This window comes from Camelus ferus, chromosome 17, assembly GCF_009834535.1.
Source record: "Camelus ferus isolate YT-003-E chromosome 17, BCGSAC_Cfer_1.0, whole genome shotgun sequence".
NCBI classification, from domain to species: domain Eukaryota; kingdom Metazoa; phylum Chordata; class Mammalia; order Artiodactyla; family Camelidae; genus Camelus; species Camelus ferus.
The window spans coordinates 25,273,136-25,290,506 of NC_045712.1; the positions used below are offsets into that span (position 1 = coordinate 25,273,136).

Genomic DNA, 17,371 nt, shown 5'->3' on the forward strand with positions numbered 1-17,371 from the left:
TCTGGAAAAAAATGTATCCTGAGAGAGGAAGGAGAAGAATTATCCCAAAGCTATGCTAATAGTCACCACTTTTCAAGAAGAAACCACCTTCAAAGAGAGAAGTGCTGACAGACTGAGGCAACTATTCTGTTTGGATACCACAGGAGGCTTCTGGTTGGCAAGGGATAGACCATTTCAGGTCTCCTCTTTTTTTCCTTGTTTCAACTCAAGTCATAAACCAGCTAAAATCTTTATGAAAGGAAGAAGGTGTAAAAGCATAAATAAGTACAAATAGCTGGGTCCAAAATTGTGCTTATGCACAAAGTTGGCGGTAGGTTAGGCTGGGGGAGAGATAGCAATTGTTAGCAATCAATATCTGTTCAGGAATTGTACATACCATTAGAGTATAAAGCACCGTCCACCTTTCTCCTGAGCAAGTGTTATTTGTGGCTCTCATGACCCATGAGATTGGGAAGTCATGGGATTTACAAGCCAATAAATTCTAATACTAAGCCATCCTATAATTTCCCTGATACTGCCACTATTTAACTACAAAAAAAACACTTATTAATGTAATGCTCCACAAGTGGCTTCCATGCTTCCTCCAATGCCTCACAGGACAAAGAAGCTCATCTTTAAGAGCAACACTGTTCAAATGTATTAGCAAGAAAAAGATGTGATTTGTTCAGATAAGAAATAAAACTCAGAGAAGGAGAAACCACGTGAAACCTAAGTCAATTTTGAGTACCAAGTATATATAACAATAGGAAACCGGTATCATTGAATGAAGGTAACAAAGCCCCTCCAAAGAAAGTAAAAACAAAAACAAACAAACAAAAACTAGGGCAATAGAAAATATAACTTAAAAATAGACTAAACTTAGTGAAATAAGTTGGATTCCTTGTCACATGGAATGAATGGCCTGAAATGTTTTTTAATGATAGTAGTAAAAGCTGTGACTTTAGATGTGTTAAATGTTCCAAGGTCATTATATAATGTTACAATGGCATAATTTGATTCTTGCCTTGAATTTTAAGAAATGACCAGGAAGAAGAGAAGAAAGCTACCAGAAATCTGAGCACCATCTTAGTAAGACAGAGACTTTCCACCTGATTTCACAGCTTTGACCAACACAGATTAGAACTAACTACGCTCGTTTCGGCAGCACATATACTAAAATTGGAATGATGTAGAGAAGATTGCAGTGTCCCCTGCTCCAAGGATGACACGCAATTACTTCAATTAAAACATTTTAAAATTTTTTAAAAGCTTAAAAAAAAAAAAAAAAAAAAAAGAACCCCCAAAATCACTATTTAAACTTACCACAAAAATCAGTCTTCTCTGATTTGTAACTACTTGAAGAAATGAAACTACTTTAGAGAAACAGTGTATGTACTTGTGCATGTCCTGTTAACAGTGGGAATTGTTTTGTTACTAAATTCCTTTCAAGTGGATTTTCTTGATTAAACTCAGTGAACATCTCATACAAAGAACATTCTGCATTTTGTACAGGGCTCTGAATGTTCTTGGGAAACACTGTAGAATAGCAGAAACAACTAAGGTGATTTTTATCACCAAATATCTACTACAAACACTCAAATGCATGTCCATCAGGAATGGGCAGCCATGGAACAAGCAGATGCACTGATGATTACCTCTACAGAATATATCAAAGGAACGTCCAGGTATGTGTAAAGCTAATCCTCTTCACAGCTGCCAAAATGAAAAGCATAGGGAACTAACAACAAATTGGCAAAGCTCTGAGTTTCCTTTCTGTGCTTAAAGAAGTAACTACTATGGCCCAGAGGAGCACAAAGTATCTGTGTATAGAGAGAAAGGATTTCATGACAACATTCACACTTTGATAAAGAACAAACAAACTATGTCACTGGGAAGGAAAAGATACAGCCTAGGGGAGAAATAATGAGCACTAATAGCATCTCTATACATCAATCCTGAGATACTGTATGTCAACAATGTACTTCAAATATAATATTAAATTCACAAATTCAACACTCAATTTCTTCTGCCTGAAACTTTAGCTATCAAACAAAAATAGAAATTTAAGGTCTAATTATAATACCTAAAACTTAAAAAATAAATAAGTAAAAATTAAAAAATACCCAATCTTGATTCCAGGCACTTTGTGTGTCCAAGACTTATAGTTGTACTACAAGGATTTTCATAAATTGCCAAAACAGGTGACAATACCAAGTAATATTTACATAGCACTTACTGGTACAAGAGTATATTCTAAACTTTACATATAACAATTTAATCCTCACAAGACTATACTATAAGGTAAATATTATTAACCTCATTTTACCTGTCATAGGAAAGCAATCAAAGAATAAGTAGTTTGCTCAAAATCACCTCAATGGTAAGTAGCAATACCGGGCTTCAAACCCAGGCAGTCCAGATTCAAACTGATGCTATTAACCACTATACTGTATAGCCTTTCATCCTTTACTAAGAGCCTGTACTGAAAAAAAAAAAAAAAAGATTCTATCTAATATAAATCTGAATTCAAACTCTACAGAGCTCAATCACAGAAAGGATCCCACATGCCTTAGCATAGATAAGACTATGTCTATAGTTAAGAACTATTGAAATTTGAGCACAACGGTTACTCTAGTTCTAAAATATCTGTGGCAGAGCCATTGTGAGTTGGCCCAAGTGTCCAAGTTAGAAAGCAGTTAAAGGACTTTCGTGGACTGAACATAAAGGCTATCAAAATTCTTTCAAAAGGACAAACAGACTATGTCACAGTTTAAAAGACATAAGCCCAAAATTCTTGTTGTAAATGACAGTTATAAAAATTATAATATGGTATGATACCAATATAGTATATTTAATATAGTACATTTTAAAAGCTTTAAAAAATGAGAACAATTATCTAAAATGTATATAGGGAAAAGGACTGGAATTAAATACAATGAAGTCATATCTAAATCAGAGGTTAGAGGTGAAAGTCAGCATATGAGATGAAAACCATGCATTGTCAAAATCATACTTGAACACCCCAGGGTGAAGAACAACATACCATCTCTCAATATAGGTTAAGTCCAACACTGCCAGTCTTTTCTCCAGCGTCGCAATAGATCACTCACTTTTCTTTTGGCTGACACCAGATGAAGAGGTTGGCTTGCATTTAAGGGCCATAACGTATGAAAAATATATCACTTTAAATAACAGACTCACAGCCAGCACAGTGAATGCTCACACTCAGAGAAAACTAGAAACAGAGACCACCTGAAGCCATAGCTGAGTCACACCTCAACCTCTCATACTTATTTCAAGAGAGGGAAAACGGAGTGTGAAACAGGGCAGAGGGGTTGAGCAAGCACAGGTGAATACACAGAAATCTGAAAATGATGTAATGTGACACAACTGTAAACAAAAATGATTACAGTGGTTGTATTGTTAAGTGAGATAACTGGTGATTTTTAATAATTTCTCAAATGTTAAAAATTCATTAAAAAGGGGGGGTGGGTATACTCAAGTGGTAGAGTGCATGCTTAACATGCACGAGGTCCTGAGTTCAATCCCCAGTACTTCCTCAATAAATGAATAAATAAACCTAATTACCTCCCTAAAAACCTAAAAAAAACCCTGAAAAAACAAAAATAAAAACAAAATTCACAGAAAACGTTCTAGTTGACATAGAAGATATTCCACTCAGAGACCTAAACATTCTGAAAACTACCAACCAACCTTGCATTCAGAACTGCTAAGAACCCTTTGGAATCATCAAGATGGTAAACTCAAAGTTGAAAGCCCCTTAGACAGATTCTTACCTAAAAAGAGCAATTTAAAAAGTCTCTTCTATTACCTTTCTTTTCCACCGTCACACGCTGGGAAGAAGTCTGGTGGGCTGATGGGTCTTTGTGCCTGTTTATGTGACTATTAAAAAGCATATCTTACTCCATTTTCTAATCTAAACATATAGATTTCTCATAGAAATGTTAATGCTTTTTTTTTTTTTTTTTGGCAGCAGAGAGGGATGAGAACAGGGCAAGGGAAGGAAATCTAAAAAGGTAATGTTAAGTTTTCAACTCTTCTCCATCTTCATTTACCATGTGGTTGGTTGCCTGTTCCCCCAAAAAGTATCTGTGATAAAAGCTAACCAGGTGCTTAAGGGAAAACAAGGCACAGAAAACAAAATGCTGATAAATAATCAATCCCAGAACTAATAATTCTTTAGTCTCTGCCCCTAGAAAAGCTGCCTCAGTGATGCTGACAAACATGGCCCCTGACTATTCAAGTCGTGTTAGTCTATACCAACCCAGTTTTCATAACGATTATACAAGATTTATTTAAGCAAATGAGATGAGCAGCCCTATACTCAAACTGATCTAGAAAAATCCATTAACATAAACAAGTCCAGTTGAAGCTCCCATTAGAAGCAGACTGGTTGGCTCTGAAAAAGCCCAGAATATATACACCAACTATGAAATGGAAAAAAAAAAAAAAAAAAAAAAGAATCAGGAATTTTAAAAGACAGAGAGAGGGGAAAAGAGATTTTTAAAAAATTTTACTGGGTATCTTTGAGGAAAAAGAAAACCGCAGGGGTTTTCCTCTCTAAACAAGGAGAATAATATGTGGGAAAAAAGCATTATGAATAAAAAAAGCACCATGAAAAATCTTAATAGAGATTTAAGAGGGCTTAGTTCTATCAGTCCTGCTTTCCTAATTCCATTTCACTGGGGATACAGGTGTTTAGAAGGAAAGTAAAATATTAGCATGTTGGAGATTTTAACAAAAACCAAACAGAATAGATCCAGGTATCTGAATTCCTATCAGAGGAAATAACATGACAAAGGAGGCCTGTGTGAAAGATTTTCAACAGGTACTTTGTTTTGTTAAAATCTCAGCTTTCATTATGAAAATTAGGAAAATAATCTGATTTACACATCAAACTACCATCTGGGAAGAATGAAATTGGCCCACATGAAATCTATCACTTTGACTTCTTATAAGCACTTACAATTCCCTCCCTTTCAACTATGCATATAAGGACTGCTGGTTTATAATAAAACAGATGAAACAAGGAAGACATACACTGATGATTATTTGCTAAATTTTGAAAACTGTATATGGTTCTATTTTACTTAGCTCTCCATCTGCACCAACTGGTTATTTATTTATTTATTTATTTAAGTTTGTATTTGCAAGTAGTTTTCAAAGTCCAGCATTAACCTTAGGGTCACTTCTTCCTGATTAAGGTTCTCTGGGCCCAGACTAACATTTGTTAGGAAATTCTCACCCGTATTCAATTCATTTCAATTTCATTGACATTTACAGTGCTGTGTGAGCACAGTGGAGGGGAGTGTCCTAGCCTCAGAGAGCTTAGTCTAATGGAACAGTTATGACAAGTAGATAGACATGGACCATCTCAAGATACTTCATAAGTCAAAATTAGTCATTTATTTATTTTTATTGAGCTATAATTGACAAATAACATTGCATTACTTTTACATATACCACATGATTTGATGTATGTATATACTGCAAAATGATTACCACAATAAGTTTAGTTAACATCCATCCATTACCACACACAGTTACAATTTTTTGCTCTTGTGATGGGGACTTTTAACATCTACTCTTATTGCAACCTTCAAATATACAATACAATATTGCTAACTATAGTCATTATGCTGTATATTAGATCCCCAGGACTTTTTTTTTATCTGGGAACAATTATTATTTACAGAGCCAATGATTTAGTTCAACTTTTGTTCACTTAAAAATAAACAAACAAAAAAACCTACAGAGCAACCATCAGGAGTAAGATCTGTAGTTTTTTCCCCAGCTAAGAACATTCCAGCCTGGTAGGAAAGATGGTACAGGCAAAGCAAAAGGATCACCCAAGAGAGGAGCATCATCAATGCTGAAGCAAACTGCCCATGCAGAGATGACCCCAGAACAAGAGAGGTCCCAGATCAGGGGGTGAGGTCTTTTCATTTCTGTATCCCAAACGCCAGCATAATGTCTGGCACATGATGGCACTCAGTCAATGCCACAGCCTTGTAGTGGGTATCTTCACTGGAGCAACACACAAGAAAAGTAACTTCTATAGTTCTGTACATAGGCAAGAAGCTACAGCTAATTAACCGCAGGCTCTCAGTCAAGCCACTTCTCTGTGGGACTGGGCTATCCCATACGTCAAGTAGCAATGATGGTAACTCTTTTGGAGGATCATTTCAGGGGTGCCTGAGATAATGTATTTCAGTATCCCTGTGCTTCTATTATAAAGCAGTATTAGGGACTAAATCTGCCTCTAAGTTTCTGCTAAAATTTTAGCACTGATGGAAATTTCCTCACTGATTTCTAGTGTATACTAAAACTTTATCTGCTTTTTCTCTAGATCACAAAGCAATTTTCATTACGACCAGGAAGGAAAATATGGCCCATAGACATTTCTTTCCCACTGCCTTGGTCCTAGTATAAAAAGGAAAATTCATTAATTAAGGGACTCTGGGAAGGTTCTGAGCTAGAAGCTGTTCAAGATGACAGAGATCAATCACACTAGCGAAGCCACTTACTTACCTATTCCAGAAGTGAACTAGCATCTCGAGAAGAGTTATTAGACAACTGGCATTCTGTGAGACTCACGCTGACCAGACTAAGAGCCTAGGTCATCATGCCCTGTAATAGAGAACTGATGCCCGACTAAAGGAAGTAGGCACGCCAGATGCAGCCTTAGGATCCCCATCTGTGGTATCATAGAAAGATATTTGGCCTTTGTTCCAGTTTCCTGGCAAGAGCTCCTAAAACTCTTGGAATTTCCTGCGTGATAAGGGCAGTGAGAGTCTTCTGTTTTAATGAGATGACTCTTGGTAGGCTCCTAGATAGCTCCAAGATGGGGCCTGGTCATCAAAAGACCAAGATGTGATGATGAGAAGCTTGGAAATTTCAGCCTCGTTCTGTAACTCCCAGAGTGGAGAAAGGGGCTGGAGATTGAATAAATCACCAGTGGCAGATAAGTTAATCAACAATGCCTACATAATGGAACCACCATACAAGCTTCTAAATGATGGGATTTGGAAAGCTTCCAGGGTGGTGAATGTATCCTTATTCTGGGAGGGTGCACCCTAACTCCTCGGGGCACAGGTTCTTACACTCAGGATGCTTCTAGACCTATGTACCTATCTACCTCTTCATCTGGTCCTTTATGATAAACTGGCTATGTGTTTCCCCGAGTCTTGTGAGCCATTCTAGCAAATTATCAAACCTGAAGAGGGTGGGAGGTTGTAAGAATCTCCAACAGAAGTACAGGTAACCTGGGGATCTGATGCTTGTGAATGACGCCTGAAGTAAGGGCAGTCTTGTGTGACTGAGGCCTTAAAACTGTGGAGTCTGATGCTAACTCTGAGTGGTTAGTGTCAGAACTGAACTAAATTATAGGACACCTACTTAGTGCCAGAATTGGCTGGTGTCAGAAGGAAAAAAAAATCTATCATCTCTCTGCCTATGTGATATGGAGGCAAACACTGCTTTCCACTGATGTCTTTCCAGAACATGTTCAGACCTCCATCTCTCACTACAGGAGATCTGTCGCCCCCCCTTTTGTCAAGTTCAACTGCAAACACCACTGTAATCAGCTAAGTTTGCTGATAGCACTTGTCCTGCACACCGTCATTTTAAAATACAGAACTATTCTTGGTTAAGGTTTCCCAAAACTTTTCATTAGATATGCTTGTACACCGTCAAACATATTCATTGGCTGATAAACAAGGTGAATACTTTCTAGGGCTTGATATTAATCCAAAACCAAAACTAAACATTTTTAATTTTCTTTTAACAAATATATAGATCTTAAAATTCCTTATAATTATACAAACAACAGAACAGAAAACTCTTACTCCCTCACCACTACACAGTTTCAGAAATTAAAATTAAGTCTGTTGGTATTTTTGACAAAAATTTCTTGAGAGGGTCTACTCATCCAATATTTTATTTCCAGAGTTAGCACATACAGGTTAACTAATACTTTCAGACTGAAGAAACACATCCTAATACTTACACAAATATTATTTAACCACCAATTCACATATAACCTCACACACTGCTGTCAGGAATTTTTGTAGCTTGGCGTATGAGATAAACAACAGGATTAATATTTTCTTCTTTAACTGGAGACAAGCAAAGGCAGGAAATCAGTATAGTTTGTGAAACAAATTCAATGGATAGGGGTTACTAGGAAAAGACCTAACGAAGCTTAAGCTATGTGATCAATTTCCTACCTTGTCACCATCATTCAGGGATATTTGATTCATTTTTTAAAATGACATTATTTTGTCACTTTCCCTCACCAGGGCTATGAAGTACTACTGCATGGCCCCGACCGTACCTCCTGTACCATGGGATTTTTTCATAAGCATTTGACAATTATGACAACCAACATTCACTTCTGACAAATGCAAAAGCACCTGTGGGTGTTCAAATTAAACATAAAACAGAAGGAATATTTTTTGTTTGGTTTTACTTTGTTTCTCCCATTCCCCCTACCCCTAAAGCAACTGAACAACCATAAGAGGTATAAATCAAGCCAATAAATATCTTCTTTTTCTTTTTCCAGGCCAAATTCAGAATTTAAAATAGTGATTAAAAACAAAAATAATAGGCCCCATACAACCAAAAGAAAGAATACCACAACAAAACTAACATTCTTTCAACAGAGCCAGGACTAAGTTCTACAGATGAAATATTACCATTTCCCCTATACTGGTTCCTAAGGTACATTTTGAGGTGGTTTGAAAGTTAGGTTTCAGATAACTCTAAACATCTCAAACTGCTCCTGATCATTTAAAAACTCCCATAAAGGGAAAGCAACCCTCTTTTAGTAAGGAGAAATGATGGAGAAACTTCCCAATACTGAGAATGACACAACCAAGAACTTTCAAGGTCTCCAAAGTTTCCTGTGTAGAAACAGCTCCTCTCTGGAAATTTACAAATTCTCACAACCCAGCTACATTTTTAGATGCTGAAAATATTCTTTTTAAAAATATGCATTGGAATAGAAGAACAATAAGCCTTCCAGAGAGCACACAAAAAGCAAGGTCCATCTGTATGCATTTTTCTCTACTTCTTATCTGATCATTTCCTGTGACACCCAAGTGAAAGTTCTGATTTCTTTTTCTTCTCTGAAACTCAGGGAACATCACTTTATTTGCTGATCTCTCTGACCAATAATTACCTTCAAGGGGTTATTCTCTTTTAATCCTGCTGCCTCTAAAAGTCCTATTTTTGTCATCATCTAGTAACCTTAGGATTGGAAATGACCAAATACTTTCCATCAAGTTACCAGAGTAGTAAATTCTTTAAACTTTCAGCCAAAAAGACCCATGATACATGAGAACCCTCAGATCCCTTTATAAAAACTGAATTATAAGATACTGTGGCATATTCAGAAGAAGAACAGATACCCATTTCCTACAAAAACTGAAGCTCCTTATAGTCAACAATTACATTGTTTGTGTTCACCAGTATAAACTCTGAATCTCAACACTCATATATATTGGTTGGATGAATGAATCAATAAACAATAACACTGTCCAATAGCTTCAAAGATAAAGCCATACACTAGTCAGAATGGCACATATTTGGTGGTAACACCAAAGAATGAATCACAAGTTTTTCTAGGTTAGAGTGCTGTTTTACTTAAAAAGATGAAAATTTAACATTTCCTATGCATTGCATAATGAACTGAACTGAGACCAGAGACAACTAATTATGAGCTCCACTACGAAGGTATAAGTACCAGTCAGTAGGCCATTTATATCTGTGCTGAAATTCTGTAAATATTCTTTTACTCATGAAAATGTTTTTAAGAAATTAATTTTATATGACTTGTCAACCAATTTTCAAAAAGGCTTACTTTAAAAAATTGATATAATTCACATACCATAAAATGCACCCTTTTAAAGTGTACAATCAGTGGTTTATTAGTAAACTAGTGTAACCATTACCACTATCTAGTCCCTAAAAGGCTTATATTTAAATTAGATAGAAGACCTAAGTGAAAACCATGTAAGAACCATGGAAGCAGGTAAAAACTGCTTTAATTTACATTCTGAGGGTAGAGAATGTAAGCTAGAAAAGGTGAGCACAAATCAGATGTTTTACAAGGGGAAAGTTAAAGGAAGAAGCCAATGTATTTCAAATCTTGTAAACAGTTTTTATGGATGGCTTCTATCTGCTTCCTATTGAAGATAATTGTATAAATGACTCTTCCTCTCTGGACTGAAGCTGTGAGTCAAGTGGCCCTCCGCACTATGCAGGCTGATTAATGACCTTTTTCTTCTTGCTACTCTATCAGAAAAAAACTCTTCAGTAAATTCTCCTAACCACCAAAAGGCACAGGAAGCCCCAGATAGCCTTATACAACCTAGAAGACTCAGTCAAAGCCACCTGAGCATTTGGCCAAAAAGACAAGTGAGAAACCAGGGGCAATCCTACCTAAAGAGAAAGGAACTCAGAAAGGCAGAGAACTGATAGAGGGATATACACAGAGTTCAAACACCTTCCACATCTCAGAAAGGCAAAGTCCATCTCAGCCAATAGTTTTGGAGAAGAGAATATAACCTGCCAATTAAGTCATCTGCTCATCATTGTCATGCTACAGTCTCAAAACAGCTATCAGTTCTACCTCCAGATATTATGTATGGCTTAGGTAGAGACTTCCAATGCTATATAGTCTACCAAGGAAAAAGTGTCAAGCTGGTGGTCCTTGTTCCTGAATAAAGTGATGCCTTGGGTAGTGAAGTTATGAAGGATGTTCCATTCTCAGATCCAGAGTAAGACTCTATACCCAAAAGCCCCAAGGAAAGGTAGGATGCAGGGAGCCCAATAAAAGTCAACAATAACATTACAACTTTCCACCAGAGCTGCATATTACCACTAACCATCCTTGCTAACTTAAGGGATTTCAACAAGGAAGCTTTAATTGAAGGATGAGTCAAATTCCAGAGAAAAAATGAGTTTCATCTTAAGTGTCAGGAAAGTTAACAATTCCAAAGAAAAAGATTAAATAAAACCAGTCATTCTAAAGTCTTGCTTTCCAAAACAGTCAGCAACAGTCTACTTTAAAGTCAGTAACAAACCCTCAAAAGTGCCCACCCCCGACCAAGCCTGAAAACATGGTTGATCCTCTAAGGCAACTGCTCCCCTCACTAGCTAACAGAACTAAACTCAAACTTCCCTGAGACACTAAAACTTAGTGCCTCACTGCTCCCATAAAGTCTACAGGGACCTCAAGCTATCATTTCCCCAACAGTCCAGTGGGCACCTGTTCTGCATCACACCACTTAACAAGGCTCAGAACACATTATTATCAGCGACAACTCGCTGATGTCTCTGCTCATGGTACCAAGTTGTCCACTCCCAGGGCCTACACCAAGGTAATCTCTCAAAGTGAGGGTAAGGATAACAAAACACCCATACTCTCTAATAGGACCTTCTATTCAAAGTCTTTGGGGTGGCAAACTTTAAAAATGAAATAAGGCAAATCCCTAGATAATTCCAAAGATGACTAAGATTAACCCAATTCCAGCACCTCTCCCAAGGTTCACTTGATCCCTCCAGTACCGCATCATGGGATTCTTCTCCAGGTGTATAGTTCTCCACTCAGTCACAGAGTCCTTCCACTGCCTCCACAAGACTCAACCAGCCCTATAAAGTGCCTCTTGCCTTCCCAGACATTCTTATTTTGAAAGCTCAGCCACTTTTCCTTAAGGCTTACTGTAAACACCCTCCCCAAATGTGGTACCAAACCCAGTAAGACTGCTGAAAACATCTTCTGCAGTTTTAGAGATGTGACAAGTAAATGTGATATTTTCTGATTAGCCTATGATCAGTTTTTCCCTAACAACTAAAGTTTTTACCTGTCTATTCTGTAAATGCAAAAATAAAGCAAGAATGTGTATTTGCATTTTCCAACTAATTCCTTTTTTTCTAAGTGATACTACTCCATTTGGGATACCATAAACCATGCATGTTTTGAATCATCAGTGTCAATCCATTTCACAATGCATTTCTGCCCCTAAACTGAAAGATCCTCTCAGGGTTTTTCCTTCTTTTCTTAAGGATGGTACTTCTGTTTTATCAACATAGAGGTAAAAACTCAAACCATTTCAGTTGTGAAAAATGAAAGATATGAGCTTGTTACCCTAAATAAATGTGGAGGGCCTCTGATACAATGTCATTTTCAATATACCCAAAATGCTAGGGTACAAGACTAAGTGACTTGGTCACTGCAAATGCTCCCTCCCTAAGAAGAAATTTCCTTCCCAGGGCCACAGAAACTGGGTCCATTCATTATACAAACACTGACAGAATCAAAGCAAGACACTGCTCCTTCCTGCTAACACCACACATTAACCTTCTAACTTTCTGACACTAGTTAACAAAGTAGTACTAAAATAACTCTGTAGCACTTCAGTTTACTCTGGAGAGCTACTTTCTATGTAGGAAACTTATAAGGAAACATAATTTTTTGACTAAAGGATACGAATTCTCTTGGAAAAAAACATCACAGCAAGCTTTACATTGTACAGTATTCAAGTTCATCTAAAAACCAAGAGCAATTCTGTCTGCATTCTTATGTTAGAGAAACACTGCGAGAATGAGAACATCTACAACCATCCCAAGATCTCTGGAGGAAGTATGCTACATAAATAGAAAGAACAATTAGGAACACAAAATAACATCAATACTACTCCAGCTTCTGCCTCAGATTTGTATAGCAGCACTGGTATCAGGTAGGCAAGGCCTTGCCATGGGATCCTATAGTACATAAGTATTAGCATCTTCTACTTATAGAAGGTCCACTTGCCTACCAAGTCTATTTTAAACTCTGCAAAAAAGTTCTAGAATTAAGAATATAAACAGTCAATCTAATGCAGTGGTTCTCACAATTCAGGGTGTATCAAAAATCACATGGAGGGCTTGTTAAAGCAGAGGCTGGTAGGCCCCACAGCCAGAGTTTCTGATTCAGAAGGTCTAAAAGGGGGCCTGAGAATTGGTATTTCTAACAAGTTCTGAGGCAGTGCTGACACTGCTGATCCAAGACCCACTTTGAGAACCTCTGCTCTACAGTTTGTTGACAGAAGCTGTTCGTTGTAGTCTTTATCTTGCAAGATATCTGCTGATTGTTTAAAAATAAAATAGATCAGCTTTATGTCAGCTTTTCAAATTTTTATTGGAAATAATTTCCAAGTTACAAAAAGAAGTACAAGAATAATACAAAGAACACACTCATATGCCTGTTACCAGATTCATCTCTTGATACATTTTGTCATATCTGTTGTATTATTACTAATCTCTTCCTCCTTTCACCATATACACCCAATATTTTTTTAAAGCACATGAGAGAAAACTGCATACATCATGGTCCTTTACTCCTAAAAACTTCAGTGTATATTTCCCAAGAATAAGGATATTCTCTTACATAACCAAATAGTTACCAACTTCAGTGAATTTAACATTGATACACACTACCACAATCAATATATAAAAGTTCCATTATGTCCCCAAATTCCCTCATGCTTCCACTTTACAGTCAACTCTTCCTCTAATACCTTGGTAACCACTATTTTCTATTCCTATAATTTTGCCTTATCCAGAATGTCATATAAATAGAATCATACAGTATGTAGTCTTTTTTAAAAAGTTATGGTCAAATACACAGAACATAAAAAGTATACAATTCAGTGACATTAATTATATTCAGTGCTTTGCAACCATCACCACTATCTAGTTCCAGAAGAACATTTTTATCACCCCAAAGGGAAACCCCACACCCATTAAGCAGTCACTCCTTATTTCTCTCTTCTCCAGCCCCTGACAACTACCAAACTGCTCAACGTGCTTTTTGTCTCTATGGATATGCCTACTCTGGATATTTCATATAAACGGAATCAGACAATATGTGGTCTTTGTGTCTGGCTTCTTTCACCAAGAATAATGCTTTCAAAGCTCATCCAAGTTGTAGCATGTGTTAGAACTTTGCTTCTTTCTATGGCAGTGTGCAGCTTTTGAGTCTAGTTTCTTTCACTTGGCATAATGCCTTTGACATTCAGCCATGATGTTACCTGCATGAGTAGTTTCATCATTTTTATTGCTGAGTAGTATTCCACTGTATGTAAATACCTCCAGTTTGTTTGCCCAGACCACAGCTGCTTGCCATACACATCACTCCATATACACCGCATTATTCATTCCATGCATACTAGGAACCCATCAGGGCCAGACAGAGTGTCAAGAACCAGGAAAACAGGAAGGAAAAACACAGATAAGGCTCCTGCTGTCACGGAGCTAACTCTAGTGGAAGGAATAAGATACACAAAACCACTGAGAAAATTATCAAAGCGATAGATTCTATGATGATGAACCAAGATATGACAAAAAATGACTAAGTGATTTTAGACTGGATGATGAAGCAAGGCCTCTGAGAAGTGAAGCTGAAGCGAAGAATTAAACCCCAAAAGACAAGTGAGGATCAGAAGCAAGAGCAGTGCAAAGGCTCTAACAGAGAAAGAAGTCTAGCTGTGTGGCTAGAGCATAAAAAGAAAGGTGGAGAGAAGTGTGGGATGAGGTCAAACCAACAGCCAAGGGCAAGCTCACGCAGGACTTTGTAAGTCAGAACAAGAAGTTGGGAATTTCTTCAAAGTGAGATGGAAGGGCACTGGAGGGTTTTACACATGGGAGTAACATGATCAGATAATTTCAAAAGTTCATTCTACTTGCCACACAGTGCTGTTATACAGATAACACAGGACTGGTAACCCAATCTTTTCATCTAGAGAAGTATATATACATACATGTATATATATATTTTTTTCTTAGACTATCACTTTATATAATAAAGTGTCAAGAAAAGGCTGCATTTCCTGAAAGCTGATTATTTTTTTAACCACCATCCTGAATGATTTCATATGTCTATCAATATCTTTGGTCTGCCAACTATGATTTTATTTTATTTTTTTTTTCAATTATGATTTTAATAGCTACCATAGCCAGCAAATTTAAGAAATTCCTCTGTGGACCTCATACATTAATGTGAGTTTTAATTTGCTAATAAATCTGACAATACAAACAGAAAGTTAATAAAAACTAAAGAAATGAAGATTTTAAATTGCTATTTAAACATCAAGACATATCTCATTTCCTAAAAATATCAATACTTAATGAAAGCAGTTTGTGAAACAAGATCAAAGCTGAAATTATTGCCCTATGGCTTAAAAAGCAATTGCAGCTTATAAATTCTACTTTTAATTCCCAAAGTTAACAGTAAATTAAGAAAGTGTGTATGACAGAAATCTGTGCATTTCTATAAACAACAAAATATCAGAAAAAGAAATTAAGAAAACAATCCCATTTACCATTGCATCAAAAAGAATACCTAGGAATAAACCTACCAAAGGAGGCAAAAGACATGTACTCCGAAATCTGTAAGACACTGATGAAAGAAACTGAAGACGACATAAACAGATGAAAAGACATACCATGTTCTTGAATTGGAAGAATCATTATTGTTAAAATGACCATACCCAAGGCAATATACAGAGTCAATGTAATCTCTATCAAATTACCAACGGCATTTTTCACAGAACTGGAACAAAAAATTGTTTAATTTGTATGGAAACAAAAAGACTCGAAATAACCAAAACAATCTTGAGAAAAAAGAACAGAGCTGAAGGAATCATGCTCCCTGACTTCAGACTATACTATAAAGCTACAGTAATCAAAACAGTATGGTTCTGACATAAAAACAGGCCCACGGATCAATGGAACAGGATAGAGAGCCCAGAAACAATCCCGTGCACTTATGATCAATTCATCTATGACAAAGCAGGCAAGAATATACAATGGAGAAAATACAGTCTCTTCAATAAGCTGTGCTGGAAAAACTGGACAGTTACATGTAAAAGAATGAAATTAGAACATTCTCTAACACAATATACAGAAGTAAATTCAAAATGGATTAAAGACCTAAATACAAGCCCAGATAGTCTAAAACTCCTAGAGGAAAACATAGGCAGAATACTCTGACATAAATCATAGCAATATTTTTTTGGATCTGTCTCCAATGCAATAACTGCAATAAAAGCAAAAAAAAAAAAAAAAAAGGGATCTAATTAAACTTAAAAGCTTTTGCACAGCAAAGGAAACCATAAACAAAACAAAAAGACAATCTACAGAATGGGAGAAAGTATTTGCAAATAATGTGACCGATAAGGGATTAATTTCCAAAATATACAAACAGCTCATACAGCTTAATGGCAAAAAAACTAACAATCTAATCAAAAACTGGGCAAAGACCTAAACACTTTCCCAAAGACATACAGATGGCCAATAAGCACATGAAAAGATGCTCAACATCGCTAATTACTAGAGAAATGCAAATCAAAACTACAGTGACATATCACCTCACACCAGTCAGAACAGCCATTATTAAAAAGTATAACAAGTACTGGAGAGGGTGTGGAGAAAATGGAACCCTCCTACATTGTCAGTGGGAATGTAAATTGGTGCAGCCACTGTGGAGAACAGTATGGAGGTTCCTTAAAAAACTAAAAACAGAGTTATCATATGATCCAGCAATCCCACTCCTGGGCATATATCTGAAGAAAACTCTAATGCAAAAAGATAAATGCACTTCAATGTTCACAGCAGCAGTATTTATAATAGCCAAGGCGTGGAAGCAACCTAAATATCCATTAACAGATGAATGGACAAAGAAGATGTGGTGTGTACACACACACACACACACACACACACACACACACACACACACACGAATATTACTCAGCCATAAAAAAGAATGAAATAATGCCATTTGCAGTAACATGGATGGAACTAGAGATTATCATATTAGGTGAAGTAAGTAGGACAGAGAAAAAACAAACAACACGTGGTAACACTTAAATGTGGAATTTAAAAAAAAAAGATATAAATGAACTTATTTAAAAACTGGAAATAGATTCACAGATACAGAAAACAAACTGTGGTTACCAAATGGGAAAGGGGTGGCAGGGAGGGATAAATTAGGAGTTTGGGATTAATACAAACATGTTACTATATATAAATAAGATCCTACTGTATAGCACAGGGAACTATATTCAATATCCATCAACCTATAATGGAAAAGAATCTGAAAAAGAATATATATGTATGTATATGTATATGTATATGTGTGTGTGTGTGTGTGTATGTATGTGTGTGTGTATATATATATATATATATATATCTGAATCACTTTGCTGTACATCTGAAACTAATACATTATAAATCAACTACACTTCAAGTTTTTAAAAAAAGAGACACATGCCCCCCTCCCAAAAACGGTGTGCAAGAACAACAGCATAACTACTCTTAGTCATGTTTC

The 17,371-nt window shown here is 36.5% G+C and overlaps 1 protein-coding gene and 1 non-coding gene across 2 annotated transcripts in view; one reads left to right on the plus strand and one right to left on the minus strand.

Moving 5' to 3' along the window:
- Nucleotides 1–17,371, minus strand: part of RBM6 (RNA binding motif protein 6) — an 87,573-nt gene that overhangs the window by 47,700 nt on the left and 22,502 nt on the right.
- Nucleotides 1,129–1,236, plus strand: LOC116657351. The gene has a single exon (XR_004312470.1). It is a non-coding gene; the product is annotated as a U6 spliceosomal RNA (small nuclear RNA).